We start from the raw sequence: 20,624 nt of genomic DNA on the forward strand, positions 1-20,624 counted from the left end.
AGCAAATAAAATTATTTTACTTGTAATAACAACTTATATAAATGATAACATACTGAATTTTTCATTTTTCAACTTGACTTTTTAACTCACTGTTATATTGGAGAGTTTTAACAATATGGATGCAGATAGGTTTGTTCATTGATTTTAATCAGTTTATAGTATTTAATTGCATGAATATATATACAAGTTATATATCTGTTCTGTAGATACGCTTTAAGGATTTTTTTTCCCAATTGTTCACTATTGCAAAGAATGCTACAATGAACAGTCTTTGACTTCTTTTGTTCTACACATGGGTAAGAATTTCTCTAGAGCAATTACTCTCAGAATATGAGCACTGACCCCTAGTCTGGGTATCACCTGGAAACTTTATGGAAATGCAAATTATTGAGCCTGACCTCAGCCCTACTGAATTAAAATCTTTGGTGATAAGAACAGCAATTTGTGTTTTAGCAAGCTCTCTGGTTTGTTATAATGCAGACTAAAGTTTGCTGAGCCTTGCTTGAAAGTATGTATCAAGTCCTGGAATTACTACATTGAAACACACACATACTCATTTTATCAGATATATATAACATAATTCTTTACTTGTTGGTGCTACCTGTTTATATTTTAGCTATTTATATGTGAGAGCCCTGTTTGATTCATATTATCTCCAACATGTAAAAATTTCATATTATAAAAAATTATCAATTTGGTGGGTGTGAAATTGCATTTTCTTTTAACTTACATCTATCTGATTTTAAGTAAAATGGAACTTTTTAAATACATGTGTTAGCCATTCAACTTTTTTCTTATGTGAATTATTCATATTATTTGCCACATATTTTAAAAATTGAGGCGTTTGTATTTTTCTTATTGATTTGTGAGATTCCCTGTATAATTTGGAGAATGATATGTATTCACTTATTTTTGTTACTTACATCTGTTCCTAGTGCTTCCTAACTTTTCACTTTGTTAATGGCATATTTTGATGTTACATTGAGTTTCTTACCATAAATTAGATTACAAACATTTTTCTACGTTAACACATAGGTCTAACACACTTTATGGATATAGCTATGTTAGAATTTATTAAAGCATTATTTTATTGATAGATAACGTTTAAGTCAAGATCCCAGCTGCAACAGATGACACACTCAAGCTGAAGATAATTTAATAAAAGGATTATTTACAAAGCAGTTTGAAAACAACAACAAAAAAGGGCTAGTAACTCTAGGAAGCTAGTACCACCAGGAAACCTGAATGGGCAAGAGAAGGGAGAAAATCAGAAACCAAAGACAACAGCACGAAGAGTGATTTTTGATAATAGCTGAGGCCTTTGAAAGAGGGACATAACCAACCCCTTGAAATCTAGCAGAGTAGTCTGGGAAATAGATGTCATGGGCTTGTGCTTCTCTTTTCGTTTTCTTCACTATCTAAGGATCTCCAAGAAATTCCCTAATGTAATTCCTGTAGGTCAGTCTTTTACAGCACAGAACAAGGGAGAAGAATAGAGAAAGGAACTGGTGTGTAAATGGTAGATGACTACCCAGTTTTTATTTTTTATTCTTCATTACACAAAAAGTGTTGCAATAGCATTCTTGTTTATTTCCATATAATATATTGGTACTTTTATATTGCATGATTTACCATCAAAATTGGGATTGTGGAGTCAAATGTATTATGTCTCTCTTTCTTTAAGTTTAAAGAGATGATTGTGCCACTGTGCTTCAGCATGGACAACAGAGGGAGACCCTGTCTCTGAAAACAAACAAACAAACAAACAAACAAACAAACGGTAATGTCAGGATTCTTACCCTAAAATGGATCAGTTAATACTCTGATAAGCAATTTATGAGAATATTTGTGATATTTTAAATTATTCCAATAACTTTTAAAAAAATTGTGGGTGATGTTGACTGTAGTTTATTGACTATTCACATTTCTTCTTATGTAAATGACCTGCTCAGATACTGTTTGCATTTTTTAAATCAATTTTTTCTTATCGTATGATAAGTGTGTAGGCATGTTACTGATATTAACACTATTGACTACCTTAAAATTTGTACATATTGTCTTCTGGTTTGTGGTTTTGCTTTGTTTAAAGTGATGAATGTATAGAAGAGAAATGCTGAGGAAGTATATCTAATATTAATGTTTTAGATGATTTTGTTATCTATTGGATTCTAGCTATAGATATTTCTAACTGGTGTAACATGGCTCTAGCCTACACTATTTAGTAGAATAAAACTTTGTGATGTCGGTGAAAGAGACCAATTCAGACTTTATTAGTACTATGGTCTGATGCCTAGAAAAATAATGTTGGACTTTTGTAGAACCGACTAACGGAAGTGAAAAAGAAGCAATGAAGTTTTCATATATGTCAAGAGGAAAGTATTCTTAGTAGAGCATTTTTTATTCTGAGAGCATTAATGTCAGAGCAATTTGTTCTATAAATCAGACTTCAGTCTAATTCTTATTTCAAAATGCAATTAATAATTGACGACAGCTAAATATGGGGGGGGTAAATTTTGGGATTATTTGTAAGATATCTCTTGTTCCATTGTCTTACCTATAATTTTCACTGAGGTTAGCAGGAGTTGTTTGTTGATGTGAGGAAAGAGACTGAAACAGCTTCAGTCACTAAAATTTTGATATTTACTGAATGTATTATTTTTTCTTTCTCTCCAGAGAGTTCAGTCAGTTCATAAAAAAGTGAAATAAGGTTAAATTAAAAATAAATCCTGTTGAAAAAGTCAAAAGTAATGAATAGATGTAAATATAATTTTGTTGTATTTAATATAGTTATTGGGACTAAACAATATGTTTGCTTTTGAGATTCATGATAACCAGAGAAAATCAGAAAATATAATGACATTAATAGCTCTTTATTTTGGAAAGAAAGAAACTTAGCATGTATTCTAGAAAGATAAGAATTTTCCTATAAATGAATTCTAAATAAGTTTGAGATGGATTTTTTTTTTTTTTGTAGAGGGATGGAACCCTTAACATTAGTCCTTAAAAAATCATTCCCATTTTGTTTCATGGCTCAGTAAAATTATGGAATTATTTAAATATTTCAAAAGGCCATCTTCTGTTTATCTTCGGAGTGTTTATTCAGATACTTTTGGTTTTTTTGTGGGTTCCTTTTAAGCTATTTCAGTAATATTGGGAAGCAGACAGGGTAAAGGAATTTCAGAAATGCATCATCTCTATGTTCATCCAGTTGTTAAGAGAACAGCAGATACAGAACAATTATGTACAATAATGATGTAATGCTTCAAATAAAATTTCAAATAGGATGCATTTGTCTTACTGAAAATATGAATGATGCTCTTTATTTTGGACATTTTTCAGCTTTTCAAATTATTTCAATGTTTGCATTTATAGAGATGTATTTGGAAGTGCTAATTGATATTTATTATTAGACAACACAATTAGCAGACAGGAAAGCATTAAAAAGATTACAAAAGAATGAATTTAATACTGAGTTAGCTTACATGACAGGAGGTGAACTCAAAATAAAAAAACAAGCACATATGGATGAGATGTAAAGATTAAGCATTAGCCTGAGTAAAGGTATTTATAAGCCAGAAGGTATTTGTACATAGTAACAGCCTAGTCACACTGTATTTGTTATGTGGCATTGTCTTTGATCATTATTTTCATAATACTCCTTAAAATAAGTGTAGAATAAAAAGAGAATAAGAATAATCTTATTCTTACTTACTATGTATCAAACAATTTTCTTGATGGTTTACCTGCAATTATCATATTTAATCTTTAAAAATCTCTATGAATTGAGTGTTGCTATTATTTGTATTTTATACATAAATAAAATTTATATATTTTATACTTAGAGAGGTTAAACCACATACTCGAGCTCACACAGATAGTAAAAGGCAAAGCTTGGATTTGCTGACTCCAGAACGTGGATGCTTATTCACAAAACTGTACAGTTTTCTCAAACATCCTTCCTGGCTGCAGATTGTATTCCATTTCAATCATGTTTTCTTATTTGGTACTCATCACTCTGCTGATTGCTCATTGTTATAACCATATTATAGAAGAGGAAATTAAAGAGGGGTCTTTTCTTTCTTGTCACAAAGCATGTTAGATAAGCCACAGACCCTACTGAATCATAGAATAACCATAAAAAGATATATCTAGTATTCTAGTATTATGTATAGAATATGAAGATAACAAAATTTAAAAAGAAAAAAGGAGAAACTTGTAAGAGGAACTACACCCACTATTTCTGATTTGGATTAAACAACTAAATAGAGAAATTACTGGGCCAAGGCACATAGGTTCTTTTGAATTTCCATAGCAATTCTGTATGTATTACAAATCTAGCATTTAAATCAAATTGCGGTAATTTAGGTATTCGTCTAGTATCTGTTAAAATAGTAGAAAGGACCATACTTTTTTAAAATTATGAATTCCAGAATATGTTAAAATGTCAAATAAATATAAGTACTTCATAATATCATCAATTATATAATTGACTAAATAAATTAATGAATGACAACTTCTAGGATCAGTAGATCTTTGATTAAAAAAATAGAGGAAAAAGGTAGTCATTCATGATGTCTGTGTTGGACACAACAGAATTTTATGTCCTATTATCAAAGACTGAGAATGGATAAGCTAGATGGGAGTCTTAATGGGTTCACCTAAACCTTGCCATAGAATTTACAAAAGTATCCCAGTAAGGACAGGTAACAACATGGGTGTATCTTGGGCAATAGAAATTAAAGCAAGGGTTATCTTGACTCAATCTGAAGGAATTACATATGGAAAGACATGGGTAGAAAAAAAGAAAGTGTGCAATTCTCATGATTAAAACTAGGATATAAGTTGCTAACCAGATGAAAGAGGTATTTGGGGAAACTTTTCCCAAATGAATACATACCAAATTAGATAATACAAACAACCTCTTATATAGGATATGAGGGGAGAGTTAAATAGCGAATTGTGGCTAATATGGATTCCAATATCATCTCTGAGTAATGTTTATTTATATACCCTTTTATTCATTCATTAAAAAAACATTTAATTGACATATCACTTAGTCTTACACACCATCGAAAATGCTGGAACTACAACAATGAACAAAATAGAAAAAGAATGTCTCATGGTCTTAACTCTAGTGGTGAGAGATACGCGGTAAGCATAAGTATAAAGAAAATATCTTGATAGATGATACAGAGAGAAATAAAGTAGATGAAGAGGAGAGGGAGTATTGGAGAGAAAAAAAAAAGGTAATTCTAATATAATTAAGATGCTTAGGGAAGGCTTCAGTGAGGAGACTTGTGCGCAAACCTCAATAAAAAGAGAAAACTAGCAGCACAGCTCTCTGGATGCAAAAGTCCTGAGGCAGAAACACGGTATCTCTGAGGACAAGAACAGACTAGAAGTGCTGATGTGGAAAGATCTAGGGAAAAGAAGTCAGAGATAAAATTATCAAGAAACTAAAAGTCAAATCTAGTCTAGACCTGGGGAAAAACAGGTGTGGACAACGCATTCTCTCTTTTTACTGATAAACATCTGTGGAAAAATAAAGAAGATTAACCAGTCAAATCTGCTTGCAAAGATGCCAATAACAAAACTTTCTAGCAAACAAACTATCTGTATGTGCTAGTGAGAGAGTCCTTGTCTGTGGAATGCTTTCAGCAGGATGTACCTACTATATAAAGAATTGCAGAGAATAAACAAACTTGGAATTGATTTATAGGGCATAGTTCTAGGAAAAAATGTCATGAACTTGAGGAGAATGTAGAGATATTTCATTAACCAAATGAAAGACTGAGAAAAGCTGCATATTTTACTTGGAGATTTCATATATTTATCTGCACCAGAGAAAATCCTGTTGTAGTGAGAAAGGACATAGGGAGCTGTGCCCTGGACCTTTCCTTGCTTTGCCTGTGCCTCACAATTCCTTTTGTCCTTGAACGTATTAGTAAAGCTTGATGCCAAGACCTCTGATTCACATGAGTCTGATTTTTGCAGTCTGATATGTTGTGTTATTTAAGGGCCTTATAATAGTTACTGTGAGGATTTTGACGCTTTCTCTGAATGAGATGTGAAGTTATTGGAGCGTTTTCAACAGAGAAATAACATCATATGACTTAAAATTTAAATTGGAGAACAGACTGTAGAGAAGCAACAGGGAAACAATACTGCAACAATGTAAATGGAAACTTGTGGTGGTTTGGATCAAAATTGTAGCAGTAAATGTGGTAAGAAGTGATTGGTTTGGGAGTACAATGGCATAGTGCCTATCATGGATGAGAAGATTCAAATAATTGCTCAACAGAAGAAATCTATAAGTACCATTGTTAAATAAATAGTACAGTCATTCTAGAGAAGGACACGGAGCTCTAACAGCCAGGAAGTTAATTCATTAAGATTAAAGTGACAAGAGTTAATATCCTAAAAGACATATTTGAGAAAATGTGGACAAATATTAAATACTAATATTAGTATTCAGACAGCATTATTAATGAGCAGCAGACCTGAAGGAGAATTCTGATGCTAGTGTAGGTTCAGTTTCTCTTTGCTCACTTTCTAATTTTGTGTGTGTGTAGGAATGGCACAGAGTGAGTTTAAACTTGGTAAATTAATCCACATTTAAGTTTAAGGTCATTTATTTTTATTTCTGAATATTCCATTGGAAGAACACACCATCATTTGATTATCCATTCATCTATTGATAGACATTTGCAATATTTTCAATGTTTAGTATTATAAGTAGAGGTGCTATTAACATTTATGTACAAGTTTTTGTGTAGACATATGGAATTTATATCCCTTTTCAAAATGTGCTCTTGTCTCCCATGATCCCCTTTTCATATTTTGTTTGTGGATTTAAGAATGACTTTCATTTTGGGTATCTATTTTAGATTGACCTTAGGCCTGCAGGCCTGCTTCTAACTCCCCTCTTTTCTTCAACTGTTTTTTTTTTTTTTTTTTTTTTTTTTTATGGGCTGCATTTACTCTCCATGCAGTGACAGAGTGCTTTTCATGATTACAGGTAATTTAAAGATTGGGCATTTTGTTCCTTTTAGTTATTCTGTGTGTCTTGTCTCATTTGTTCTCTTTATACTTTATCATTTTTGAAGGGTACGTTGGAAGTTTTCGATGAAATGTTCAGCATTACTTTGGATACCAACTCTAAAGGTCTAAAGAGGCCAGTCACGGTGGCCACATCTGTAATCCCAGCACTTTGGGAGGTTGAGGTGTGCGGATCATCTGAGGTCGGGAGTTCAAGAATAGCCTGGACAAAATGGTGAAACTCCCCCTCTACTAAAAATACAAAAATGTTAGCCAGTATGGCGGCACAGGTCTGTAATCTCAGCCACTCTGGATGTTGAGGCATGAGAATCACTTGAACCTGGGAGGCGAAGGTTGCAGTGAGCTGAGATTGTGCCATTGCACTCAAGCCTGGGCAACACAGTGAAACTCTGTCTCAAATAAATAAATAAATAAGGTACAGAGGGAGAGTGTGATAGGTGCAATAATACCCTTCCCGCACCCTTCCCCCAAGAGATATCAGGTTATAATTTCTGGGAACTGTAAATGTAACCGTATAAGCAAAAAAGGACTTTTAAAGATTTGATTAAGTTAAGAATTTTGTGATGAAGAGATTATCCAGTTGGGTCCTAAATGTAATCACAAGCATCATTATAAGAGAAAGGTAGAGCAGTATTTGACAAACACACAGAAGAAAAGGTGTTGTGCAGACAAAGCAGGAGGAGATTTGAAGATGCTGACCTTGAAGATTAGAGTGATGGACCATGATAAAAGGAATGCTGCCAGCCACTGGCAACTGGAAGAGGCAATAAACAGATTTTCCCCTAAAGCCTTAAGAAGGAGCACTTTGATTTGGGCCCAGTTATACTGATTTGGAATGTCTGGCCTCTAGAACCGTGAGAAAATAAATTTCTGTTGTTTACCAGCCACTTGTGGTAATTTGCTACAGCAGCCATGGGAAGCTAATGTGAACACTGTTTTTTGTTTTTTGTTTTGTTTTTTTTTAAATGTAATTAACTTTCCTAAGACTTGAAGATAGTAAAGAAAATGTAAAAAGAAAACACAACAATGTAAACCTCAGATACTAGTATCTAACCCCTTAATGGCCACTCAACTGGATCATTCATAGGCAGTCATTACAGACAGTTTTCTCCATCCACATGCTGGCATTCTGTTACAGAGAACCTGTCCTATCAGACAATAGAGGCTCAATATATATGACACGGTTTTGCACCCTGTCCCAACCCAAATCTCATCTTGTAGCTCCCATACTTCCCATGTATTGTGGAAGGGACCCAGTGGGAAATGATTGAATTATGAGGGCAGGTCTTTCTGGTGCCGTTCTCGTGATAGCAAATAAGTTTCTTGAGATCTGACAGTATCATAAGGGGGAGTTTCTCTGTCCAATCTCTCTATTTGCCTGCTGCCATCCACATAAAATGTGACGTGCTCCTCCTTGCCTTCTGTCATAATTGTGAGGCCTCCCCAGCCACGTGGAACTGTAAGTCCAATTAAACCTCTTTCTTTTGTAAATTGTTCAGTCTCAGGAATGTCTTTATCTACATCATGAAAACAGACTAATACAATATATTTGAGAAATGTTGCATGAATGTGTTCTCTTCTGGTATATTCTCTAACTCTTATTCCAGTAACCCAACATTATCTCATGGATTATACAAGAGTCACCCAAAACAAATCAGCGAAAGAAAGTTGCATCATAGTCATCTTTTCAGAGAGGCACTCTCTGCTAGTGAAGTGTCAATATCATTATGTAGAAGGATGAATTTAATCATCTGAAACGTGGGTTGTTTTACTGACTTGGGTCTTCTTTAAGTATATAATTAGGTGATACAATTTTATGTTTAACAAATAAGCCTAGGCTCAATTAAGAAGTGTATCTCAAAGACAAATTCCAGCTTCCAGGCTTACTACCAATAAGAAATCAATGATATTCTAGTCTAGCTCCAGACCAGCATGGTTCCACTATAAGAAGTATCCTACTGCTTCTTCTTTCTCCCTTCATTCACTCATAATACAACTAGTATTTAAGAAAAAAAAATAAGATTAAGCAGATATGCCTAAAGCAAATGAACAGAGACTTATGTGTGTGTGTGTGTAATACCTATTTATTAATGTTCTTATTTGTAAAGAAAATCCCAAAAATATAACAGAAGAAAATAAGATGTGGTTAGCATGCATGCAATCAAGAGATAGTTCCAAAATACTGTAAGTATGTAGGAAAATATAGTCACCTTATTGTTTAATAATACTTTTCATTTAGCTAATGTTTTTAGTCTATCCCTTGGTCATCACAAAAACTTTCTAAAGAGGTAGGATAGGCAATACCATTCAGAACATAGGCATAAGCAAAGACTTCCTAACTAAAACACCAAAAGCAATGGCAACAAAAGCCAAAATTGATAAATGGGATCTAATTAAACTAAAGAGCTTCTGCACAGCAAAAGAAACTATCATCAGAGTGAACAGGCAACCTACAGAGTAGGAGAAAATTTTTGCAATCTATCCATCTGACAAAGGGATAATATCCAGATTCTACAAATAACTTAAACAAATTTATGAGAAAAAAACAAATCCATCAAAAAATGGGTGAAGGATATGAACAGATACTTCTGAAAAGACATTTATGCAGCCAACAAACATGTGGAAAAAAAAGCTCATCATCACTGGTCATTAGAGGAATTCAAATCAAAACCACAATGGGACACCACATCACGCCAGTTAGGATAGTGATCATTAAAAAGTCAGGAAACTACAGATACTGGAGAAGATGTGGATAGGAAAACTTTTATACTGTTGGTGGGAATGTAAATTAGTTCAACCATTGTGGAAAACAGTGTGGCGATTCCTCAAGGATCTAGATCCAGGAAACCCATTTGATGCAGCAATCCCATTATTGGGTATGAACCCAAAAGATTATAAATCATTCCACTATAAAGACACATGCACACGCATATTTGTTGCAGCACTGTTCACAATAGCAAATACTTGGAACCAACCCAAATGCCCATCAAAGATAGACTGGATAAAGAAAATGTGACATATATACACCGTGGAATACTATGTAGCCATACAAAAAGGATGAGTTCTTGTCTTTTGCAGGGACATGGATGAAGCTGGAAACCATCATCCTCAGCAAACTAACACAATAACAGAAAACCAAACACCACAAGTTCTCACTGATAAGAGAAAGGTGAACAATGAGAACACATGGACACAGGGAGGGGAACATCAGACACCAGGGCTTATCGGAAGTTGGGGGGATAGCGGAGGGATAGGATTAGAAGAAATACCTAATGTATATGATGGATCAATGGGTGTAGCAAATCACCATGGCACGTGTACAGTTACATAACAAACCTGCATGTTCTGCACATGTATCCCAGAACTTGAAGTATAAAAAGAGAGAGAGAGATAGGATGATAATTCATAATACATGGTTAAATAATACATAATACATTTTTGTATACATGGAACAAAAATGAGGATCAGAGTTTTATTTGGTTTGATAAGAAAGCACAGGAGATGGCAGAATGTTGTGCTTTCCTTAATATTTGTGTTTCCAATATTCTTTGAACTTTATAATATAAAGTCTTCTTATGACAGGTTAAATTTAACAGTACTAACAATATGAATTAACTTGAGGACAGGAAATCATTGTAAAACAATTGAAAATTATTACCAATGCATTAAGTAATGTGTTAAAATTATCAATCATTTGGAAATTAGTCTAAAACAATCATTTTAGAAAATTTTGCAAATTTTGAGTTCAAACATAGCCTCTAAAGCCTCCTATAAGAAATTATTCGGTGTGAATTCGTTTTACTAACAATTCAACCACGTATAATAATAACAATTAGTGGAGGCAGTCTTTCCTTATCAATATGACAAAGTAATACATTTTAAGAAATGAATAATTTTATTTCTAAGCTTAATAGATTTGCTATAAAATGAGATTTCAGTTACCTTTTCCACTTTTCTCACAAAGCTAAATCGAATTTAAAATGAAAACTGAAAAAAAATGACCTAAGAAATATTTGGTAACCATTAGGAATCTGCAGAAAGATTTTTCAGGTTTTCTTTCTTCCTCTAGAAAGCCCAGGAAAACTAAGTTAAAAGCCCTGTATTCTGAATGATTTACATCTCTGTTGTGGATTCCATGACTCTAAGTGTTAATTGACGTTTCTCTTCGTGAGACATAGAATAGACCAGGAAGAAGTTTTTGCTAGTTGTATTATGTAGTGCACCATTACACCTAAATGCAGTAGCATATTTTACTTCTTGGCATTTATCCTATTTTCTTTTTAGCATTTCTAAAAAAATAAAAACTGATAATCATTAGCTATTGTAAGCATAATTTAGATATATGTTCCTAGACATATTCTTTCAAACAACCATGGAAGATTTTTGTTCTTATTTTCTTTTTCTTGTTGTTTCATTTTTATTTTGAAGAAGTAGCTGTAGCTTTACTTGTATGGTCTGAGGCCAAACTAAAGAGTGTGTACTTCTCTGAATATAACAACAATCATCTATTTATTCATTTAATAATTCACTTAGTTTTGCTATATTATTCAACTACCAGTTACTGACTGCATACAATGTACCAAAAGGTCTTCGAAGTTCTAGAAATATGGATGGACAAGCTACTATTTTCAAGAAACTGAGTTTATTACGGGAGGCAGACAAGGAAGCCCAATTCTATTGCCCAGAGTACAGTGTCAGAGGCATATTTGGTCTGATAGGGAACACTAAGAAGCTTCCAACTTAACTTGGATATTTCAGAAAAAGTCTTTTAGAAAAACTAGTGTTTCATATTTCCATAAGGGTCTTGATTTTTGTCATCAGCACAACCTGCAACTTATTTTGTAGGTAATCATTTTATAAAAGTATTTCATGAAGAAAGAGGTGATATTCTCTGTTTTTCTATTTCAGGAGGAATTGTTTCTTGTCCAATGTTCATGCTTTAGGATGATATGTGGGAAATGAGAATCGAGAGCTAGAATTACTCATGGGATGAACTCCTTCCTGTCTACCTTTGTTCCCACAGATGCTTAATAAATGAAGGCAGAAAAAAAAAACCCTATATAAGTGATTATACACTTTATGCTATTTTACTTTTGTTTAATCCTATGGCAAATATTTCTATGTATATGGTCAATAGAAATGATAGCTCAGCAATAGCTCAGTACAAAATATTGTTGTGTGTAAATATCAAAATTGCTGCAAAAAATTGGTTTTAGAAATTGAAATCAAACAAGTGAATTAATCATTAAAATTAAGATTTGGACATTTCATGCCAATCACTATTTCTGGTAGCAAAGCTTCTTCTTCAATAAAAATTAGTAGAATTCGGTAATGCATAAAAAGCTTTTGTTTTTCCTTAATTGCAATGTTAATTGTGCCTTCAACAACCATTGTATACATGAATTTTCCAGTACCTCATTCCTTATCTTTGCTCCTCTCTTTATAGAATATAGAGCAAATCAGCTATGAGCCATTTCAATTTTCTGGCGTCCACACCTACAGACGTTAATGCTATAGGTCCTCACTTCCTTTCCTCTAGTCTCTGATGACATGATGACCCTCATGTCTCGCTCAAGTCAAACACCAATTTAGACTTTGATTCCACTCTGTCTGTACTTCTGAGATTTTGCTTTCTCAGTTATCCCTTTTTTTCTGCAAAATCTTTAAGTGTTGTCTTCTTCTTTTTTGACTCTTTTTCATTTAGCATATACTACAGTTTGAATTTTTGTTCCCCCAAATCTCATATTGAAATATCACCTCCAATATTGGAGATAGGGCCAAATGGAAAGTGTTTGGGTCGTGGGGGCAGATCCTTCATTAATGGCTTGTTGCTGTTTGTGGTAATGAATAAGTTCTTACTTTATCAGTTCCTGTGAGAGCTGGTTGTTTAAAAAATCCTCCCCCTTTCCTTCCTCTTTTCACTGTGTGATTTCTGAACATGCCAGATCCCCTTTGCCTTCTGCCATGAGTGAAATTTGCCTGAAGTCCTCCCTAGAAGCAGATACTGATGCCACACTTCCTGTACAGCCTGCAGAACCATGAGCCAAATAAACCTCTTTTATTTATAAATTACACAATCTTAGATATTCATTTATAGCTGCACAAAAGGACAAAGCGAGCATATAAACAAGTTTATATGTTTTTCATCCTAACAAAAATCAACAGTAACAATCACTTAACACCAAACACATGCCTCCAGCTACAGTTCAGGTTTTCAGCTTCCTTCCTTACATTCTCACAAAAGTTGTCTACTTTTGCAGTCTCTAGAACCTTACTTCTGGCTGTGCTTTATCCCATGACAATATGGCTTCAGTCTTTGTTGACTGCCATATTGCCAAACTCAACATTATAAAAACGAAACTCTCTCTTGCGTTTGGAACTTTTGATCATTTTCTTCATTTTGGGCATTTTTCTCTTCCTGACATTTTTACTTACTTGGTTTCCAAGACAGCTTCACGTTAACCACTGTAATGGCTTCCCAACTTTTCTTGAAACTTTTATATTTACATGTGTCATTTGTATCTTCTCCTGAGGCATGATGCAAATCTTATATCGAATCCCCAGAGTAAATCCAACAGAGGCTTCTCATTATCTGAAAAGGAAAATTCTAACACCTTAAAATAGAAAGTCAAGTCCCTCTAAGTTTGACCCTGCCACTCTTTCCAGTCTGAGCTCCTCGTTTTTAATGAATATTCCTGGCTCCTAACTTCTGGTTCTCTCAGAATTTCATCTTTGATCTATGATTTTCCTTAGTCAAGTACTCTCCTGAATAACCTTATCTGCTCTTAGGGTTTTATCACTTTGCTTCATAGTCACCTCAAATTCACCATGTTAAAAAATGGAATAGTTTCCTCCCATCTAAATATGTTCCTTTTGTTTCCGTTTTTCACTAATGTATTCATCAAGATAAATTACTTTTATAACAAACAAATGTCAAATTAAATAAAATAAAGTTTAATAGATATCAATACCGAATCTGCAGCCTCTCTAGGCTTTGCTGCTTGGAGTCGTTCAGGGATGCATACTTCTTGTATGCCATGCTCCATCCTAGGATCTTGGAATACTCCTCAGAGTAATGTATCCAGATGAAGAGAATGACTGCAAGATTCCAAATGAAGGTTCTGTGAGTCAGAAACAGGAGTAACAAATAACATTTCTAACCACATTCCACTGGCTAGCACACAATCATAAAACCACCCTACCTACAATGAAGACTGAAGCATGTGGTCTTTCTATGAGCCATGGAGTAAAACTGAAGGGGTACACTGAACACACAGAACCTCACTAATGTAATTGCTGCACTCCAAATACTTGTACTGTTTTTACTTCCTAAATAAATCTCAAGTATGTTGCCACCATTAACCTTATCCTAACTAAACCATTCTCAAGGGCCAAGCCCCATCATTTCTCAGAACTGCTGCAATAGTCTCCAAACTGCAATCTTCGTCTTCTGCTTTAACTCCTCCAGGCTACAAGAATGATCAAAGAAAGATTCAGATTTCATATACTCAACAACGCTGCTTAAATCCATTCGGTGACCCATCACATACAGGGTAGAAATGTCATTGAGTGGAAAAACAAGGTTCTCTGAAAGTGAAATTTGCCTTTTTCTTATCGGGTTTTTTTTTTTTTTTTTTTTTTTTTTTTTTTTTTTTTTTTTTTTTTTTGAGACGGAGTCTCGCTGTGTCGCCCAGGCTGGAGTGCAGTGGCCGGATCTCAGCTCACTGCAAGCTCCGCCTCCCAGGTTCACGCCATTCTCCTGCCTCAGCCTCCCGAGTAGCTGGGACCACAGGCACCCGCCTCGGCTGGCTAGTTTTTTTTTTTTTTTTTTTTTTTTTTAGTAGAGACGGGGTTTCACCGTGTTAGCCAGGATGGTCTCAATCTCCTGACCTCGTGATCCTCCCGTCTCGGCCTCCCAAAGTGCTGGGATTACAGGCTTGAGCCACCGCGCCCGGCCAAACTATTAATTTAAAATTTGCCTTTTTCAATTGCTATCACTCTGGCCACACATTGCTTTCCATTTTAAGCTCAACCAAAAGTAAAACACTTCTGGACCCTGAACAAAGGTATTCCATTCAGTGTCTTTGTTCATTATGTTTTCCTAGCTGAAACATGATTCCCTCCTTACTCCATAACTCCTAAGAATGAGTTAGGAGCATCTCATCAAAACTTGCATAATCTCTGGTATACATTTGTCAATCAATGATTTACTTCACTGTGTACAACAATCTGAGAAAGTGCTTAAATAATTCTTAAAATTGTGAGATCCCTGATAAGTATCTTTCTCACTTTTCATTTTGAGCTCTGGTAGAATTCTAGGCATGTAGTCATCATCTGTAAATATGTGCCATATAAGTAAACTACTCTTAAGCAAAGACTTACTTTGAACTTCCATTTCTGGTTTCTGTACCTGTGTTTCTTGTTGACCCTATTAACGTATGGTCATTCACTTCCATAGGGAGAGTCTGAGACTGCCTCTAATCCAGTGGCTAGAGTTTCATTTTACATGGCCAGATAACAAAATAATAAATTTGGGCCTATTAAATTTTCCATTTTGTAACCCGTCCATATGGTTGGACATCCTGACACCACCACATGAACCTCATATGACACCTGAGCACTATATTATAAGCCCATCAAAGCTTTCTGGTGTTCGACCCTTACCAAATCAGTTTCTTGTAACCCATACCTGTCTTGTAAAATAGTTTCCTGCTTGTTTCTATTTTATTCATCCAACTCCAGATACGATTCTGTGTTCATTCAAGAAACCAGTGAATTTTTACAAGAAAGGCTATTTCGTCTTCTAACAATAGACACTTAAAATACATGCATTTCTACCATACTGTGGGATCAAGAATACAGTCATGATAATAGTACAAAACAATACAGAGAAATTCAGCTGGAGTAACAGAAGAATGTGAACTGCAATCTAAGTGGAAGTTCCTGTTCTTCAGTGAATTGTAAAATTATTTGTGACCACTGTGAACTGTGATTTACGAAGCAGCCCAAAAAGTATTGAAAGAAAAATACTGTCCAATCAATCATCTTTCATTAAATCCTGGTTTCCTTTTTCAAAATGATAGAGCCAAAGCTTCTTCCAATAGACTGACTGATATCTTTCAATTTATGATTCAATACCAAGTACATTAGTTGTACTTGAACCTCCCAGAGTACATTAATTTTTATATTGAGTGCCATTGACTTAAATTATTGAAAGAAAGGATACAAGTGTATAGCTTAAAATGCCAGGATGATTAAATAAATACTGGGAAAAAGAACCTAGAATTGTTTAATTTGAAGTATAACTTGATACCTTTTCTAATATGTAAAGGGAAAATCAAAAACACTAAATTATTTAAATTTAGGAATACTGTGAGAAATTATTATTTACATTGTGGTTCACTTGTAAGGATTTTTTTAGAGTTCACTTGAGATTTTTATTTCTTGATAGGCAAAAAAAAGAAAAAATAATATACACATATTTTGTTTTTATTTTTCAAAGTATGAATTTGATAATTTGGTTTTTGGTTAGTTCCAATAAATAAATCTACATTCTGAATGAGATAGAGTTTGCTTCAACTCAAAAGACAAATCCATTTCCCAAGATAAGCATTAATGTTTGGCCAGTCCTACTATAAGCCCTAATATTTGCTATTCATCTTCTGTCAATTATCTTTACAAATATTATCTCTTCTGGGATTTATAAATAGATCATTTGAAATCAAAATGAATCAAGATGCATTAATTTTGTTTCATACATTACAGATTTGTAAAGATACTCATCCTTGAATAAAAAAAATTAGAAAAAACAATCTGATTCCACAATAAAACATCTTATTTCATTAATGATAACTCTTGGTGTTAGAAAACAATTTATCAATGTTACTTTTTTTTTTTTTTTTTTTTTTTTTGAGACAGGGTCTTGCTCTGCCACCCAGGCTGGAGTAGTTGTGTGATCTCAGCTCACTGCAAACTCCGCCTCCCGAGTCCAAGCGATTCTTGTGTCTCAGCCTCCCAAGTAGCTGGGATTACAAGTGCAAGCCACTATGATCTGCTAACTTTCATATTTTTAGTAGAGACGGGTTTTCACCATGTCACCATGTTGGCCAGGCTGGTCTTGAACTCCTGACCTCAGGAGATCCACCCCCATCAGCCTCCCAAACTGCTGGGATTACAGGCGTGAGCCACCATGCCCAGCCTATATCACTATTTTCGAATCCCTAATGATGCAAAGAGTTCAGGAAATGTTCCATTATTGTCAATTTCTGTACCCTCTAAACATACACAGACACATACACACATACACATATCCTAAAATGTAGGTTATTCAAAGAAGTTACTCAAAACTTAGAAAATACATACTTATTAATATATAAATTGCTCCAGACTGACCAACACAAGAGCATTTTATTCATACAACAGCTAAGCAAGAATTGGATGAAGTCCTTAAAGTGTCTTTGAGCTCTGAGGCTTCAAGGACAAGAGAAGGAGGTGAAAACAGTGCTGAACCTCCAGAGATTTTATTCTAAGGAAGATGAAGTTATATGGGGGAAAGAAAGACCCTAGGATTTCTCGTGGCTTCTATGAAAAAAAGCAAGGAGTATCTTCAAATAAAGGGAGTAAGAACTAATTATGAATATTATTATTTTCACAAACATTAAATGTTTGTCTAAAAAGCTTCATAAAGTTCTTTAGAATACAGTCTAGGTGTCTTTCAACTCCTCTGTTCAAGTTTCCTAGGTCTTCCAGCCAGAGTTTCAACCGATATTCATCTCCTGTGTACTTCTATAAAAATATTTTATGAGCACCCTCCTTACTTCTCACAGGATGGAATTAAAATCCTATAAAATGTCTCTTTCCTCATAGAGTCTGAGGAGAGTCTGAGACTCTTGAGAGCAGAAATTGTGCTTTTTTCATCCTTGTATCCCTTCCAATAACACTACCACCATTGCCTAAGTATGTAGCACATAGTAGACACTCAATAAACACATGCTGAATGAATGACTGAGACACAATTGAAGAATATTAAATGAATGTCAGACTGAGTAATGTACTTTTAATCTTGGACCATGGATAATGAAGAGTCAAAAAAGTAGGTGCCACAAACTCAGTTTACTAGTAGGTTCCCAAGATGACAAAACTATAGCAGATTTAAAAAGGGATCTTCTAGTATTTAAAAAAACCCTAAAAAATAAGCTATAAGATTAATTATAAATACCAATTAATAAATTAGTTGGTCACAATATCAGGGACACAAGAGGGAATAATGTGGACAGTAGAGAATATTGAGAATATATTCCATGGCTCAAGGGTGTACCTTTCTCAATCCATTCTATTGCGTCAGTGAGGACATTTGGGCTTGTACTGCTAGATTTAACAGTTTCTACAAAGGGCTAGATGTTGAGTTCATAGCAATTTTAATATGTTGGGTTTTTAAACATATAGTATGAGCCAAACAAAACACAGTCTGTGAATCTGTAACAGTGGCCATCAGAATTTTAATCCACTCTTAAGTGCTCTGAGTAGGATGGAAAGTGCTAAATCAGTACATTAGGAAGTTTAGTTTCACCCCAGGTAGAAGGTTGTTTGAATATTTCAGGCTGAAGCACAAGCACATTCAAATCCATTTTCCAAAAATTCTAAGTCCCGAAGCATGACAACAATGGCTTATATCTAATCATTTTATAGTCTCCTACTATATTTTCCATATTTTCCTATCCCAGGGGGCATGAGGAAATACAACGGCACAGACTGTCAGTTAAAGTATTAGGATCTCTACATCAAATGTTATTTTTGTTCCCCCTTTACTTGCAACACTGTTACTGAGTTACCATACCTTACTACATTTCCCATACTTCTTCACTATTTTTGTTCCACCCAGCCTGTTCTTCTTTTGCACCCTCCCTAGAATGCGGCAGTCCACAGAAATATCTGATTTCAAATAGATGCTTGCATTCTGTACTGATGTCATCTAGAATTGTAAATGACCAATGTCACACTGCTAAGTGGAGAAACGTAAGGAAATTTGTTATAGGTCTTTATGTTTTTTAATCTCATACAGTCTTTTGAAGAAACATAAATGTTTTATTTTCAATCAATGTTTTTGTTACCTACTTTTGGTTCCACCTGTGCAAATCCAAATGCATTAACATTGTTGAACAATTGTCCTGGAATGTTTACACAAAATTGGACACAAATAATATTGCAAGGAATAGAAAAGAAGAATGAAGAAACTCTTCTAGAATATTGTCAATGACTCTGGACTCATCTGCATGAATTTGAAAAGAAATCTTGCACAAATAAATGAACTTCTAAGAGAAAAATAAGGTTAAGCTGCTCTCTGGACTGATTTATATGCCTATATAACAATACAAAGACAAACAGACGTATTTAAGTTAGCTTAGAGGCTTATTCTTCATGGCTATCATCAGAAAGTATGTACTAAGTCCCTATTCTCAAATTATTTCATTATGTGAAGTATTTTTCACATTTTATGAATAAAGAACTAATATTTCAGACAATAACCAAAATTTACTAAGGACATTGGAATTAGCTAAAGCAGAGTTTATTTACTCTGGTAGTAACAATACTTTTTAAAACTAAATGTGACTGTAATTGGATAATCCTGTTTTCTAACTGGTGTAGGAAATACTTCTGTCTTAAATACATGCACTTGGACACTATTTTTGATTATATAATGTCCGATATTGATATAAAACTGGTATATTATAGTATACCATGTACGTGGTTAACCCAGTTACAAGTCATAAAATCATTACTTAGTAATTAGTAGTATTCCTATGAAAGAAATGAGATACAGGCATTATTTCTTTTTATTACAGCTTTGCATAATTAAAATATGCAATTTGATCTATTAAACTACTAATTAAATACAAAATACTTGATATATTACTGGTTAACCCAGTTACAAGTCATGAAACCATTACTTAGTAATTAGTGTTCCTATGAAAAAAAATGAGATACAGGCATTATTTGTTTTCATTACAGCTTTGTGTAATTAAAACTATGCAATTTGAACTATTAAACTACTAACTAAACACAAAATACTTAATATATACCAGAAACTTATGCCCTGAAATTGCATAACCGTTCATTGTCTCGTCATTTCTCTCACTGTCTCTTCTCCCAAAGCGTGAAAGAAGAATCTCATCAGTACATTCATGATAGAGGAAATAATAAGAAACAATGAAAGCCACAAATAAGTCCTGAGTTGGTCAATAGTATTACACTTCTTCAAGCAAGAAGAAAAATCTAATTTGTGTTCTACCTCCATTCCAAGCTTCCACTCTCCACTCTTGAAGATATATACAATTAGTGAAATAGTCAGAAAAAGAAAGGGGGCATTGGTTTAAATGCCTAAATTATTGAAAATATAGAAATAGGACATTTCTAAAAAATCAAATAGTTTTCTCAACTTCCAACTAGATAATCTATGTTTATGAAGATTCACATACCTGGGAAGAAAACAAAGTAATGTATTCTTCTAATTATTTTCCAATTTAGCTTCAATGTACTATAAAATGAAATTGTATCATTTTATTCAG

This window comes from Chlorocebus sabaeus, chromosome 11 (assembly GCF_047675955.1).
Source record: "Chlorocebus sabaeus isolate Y175 chromosome 11, mChlSab1.0.hap1, whole genome shotgun sequence".
NCBI lineage: Eukaryota > Metazoa > Chordata > Mammalia > Primates > Cercopithecidae > Chlorocebus > Chlorocebus sabaeus.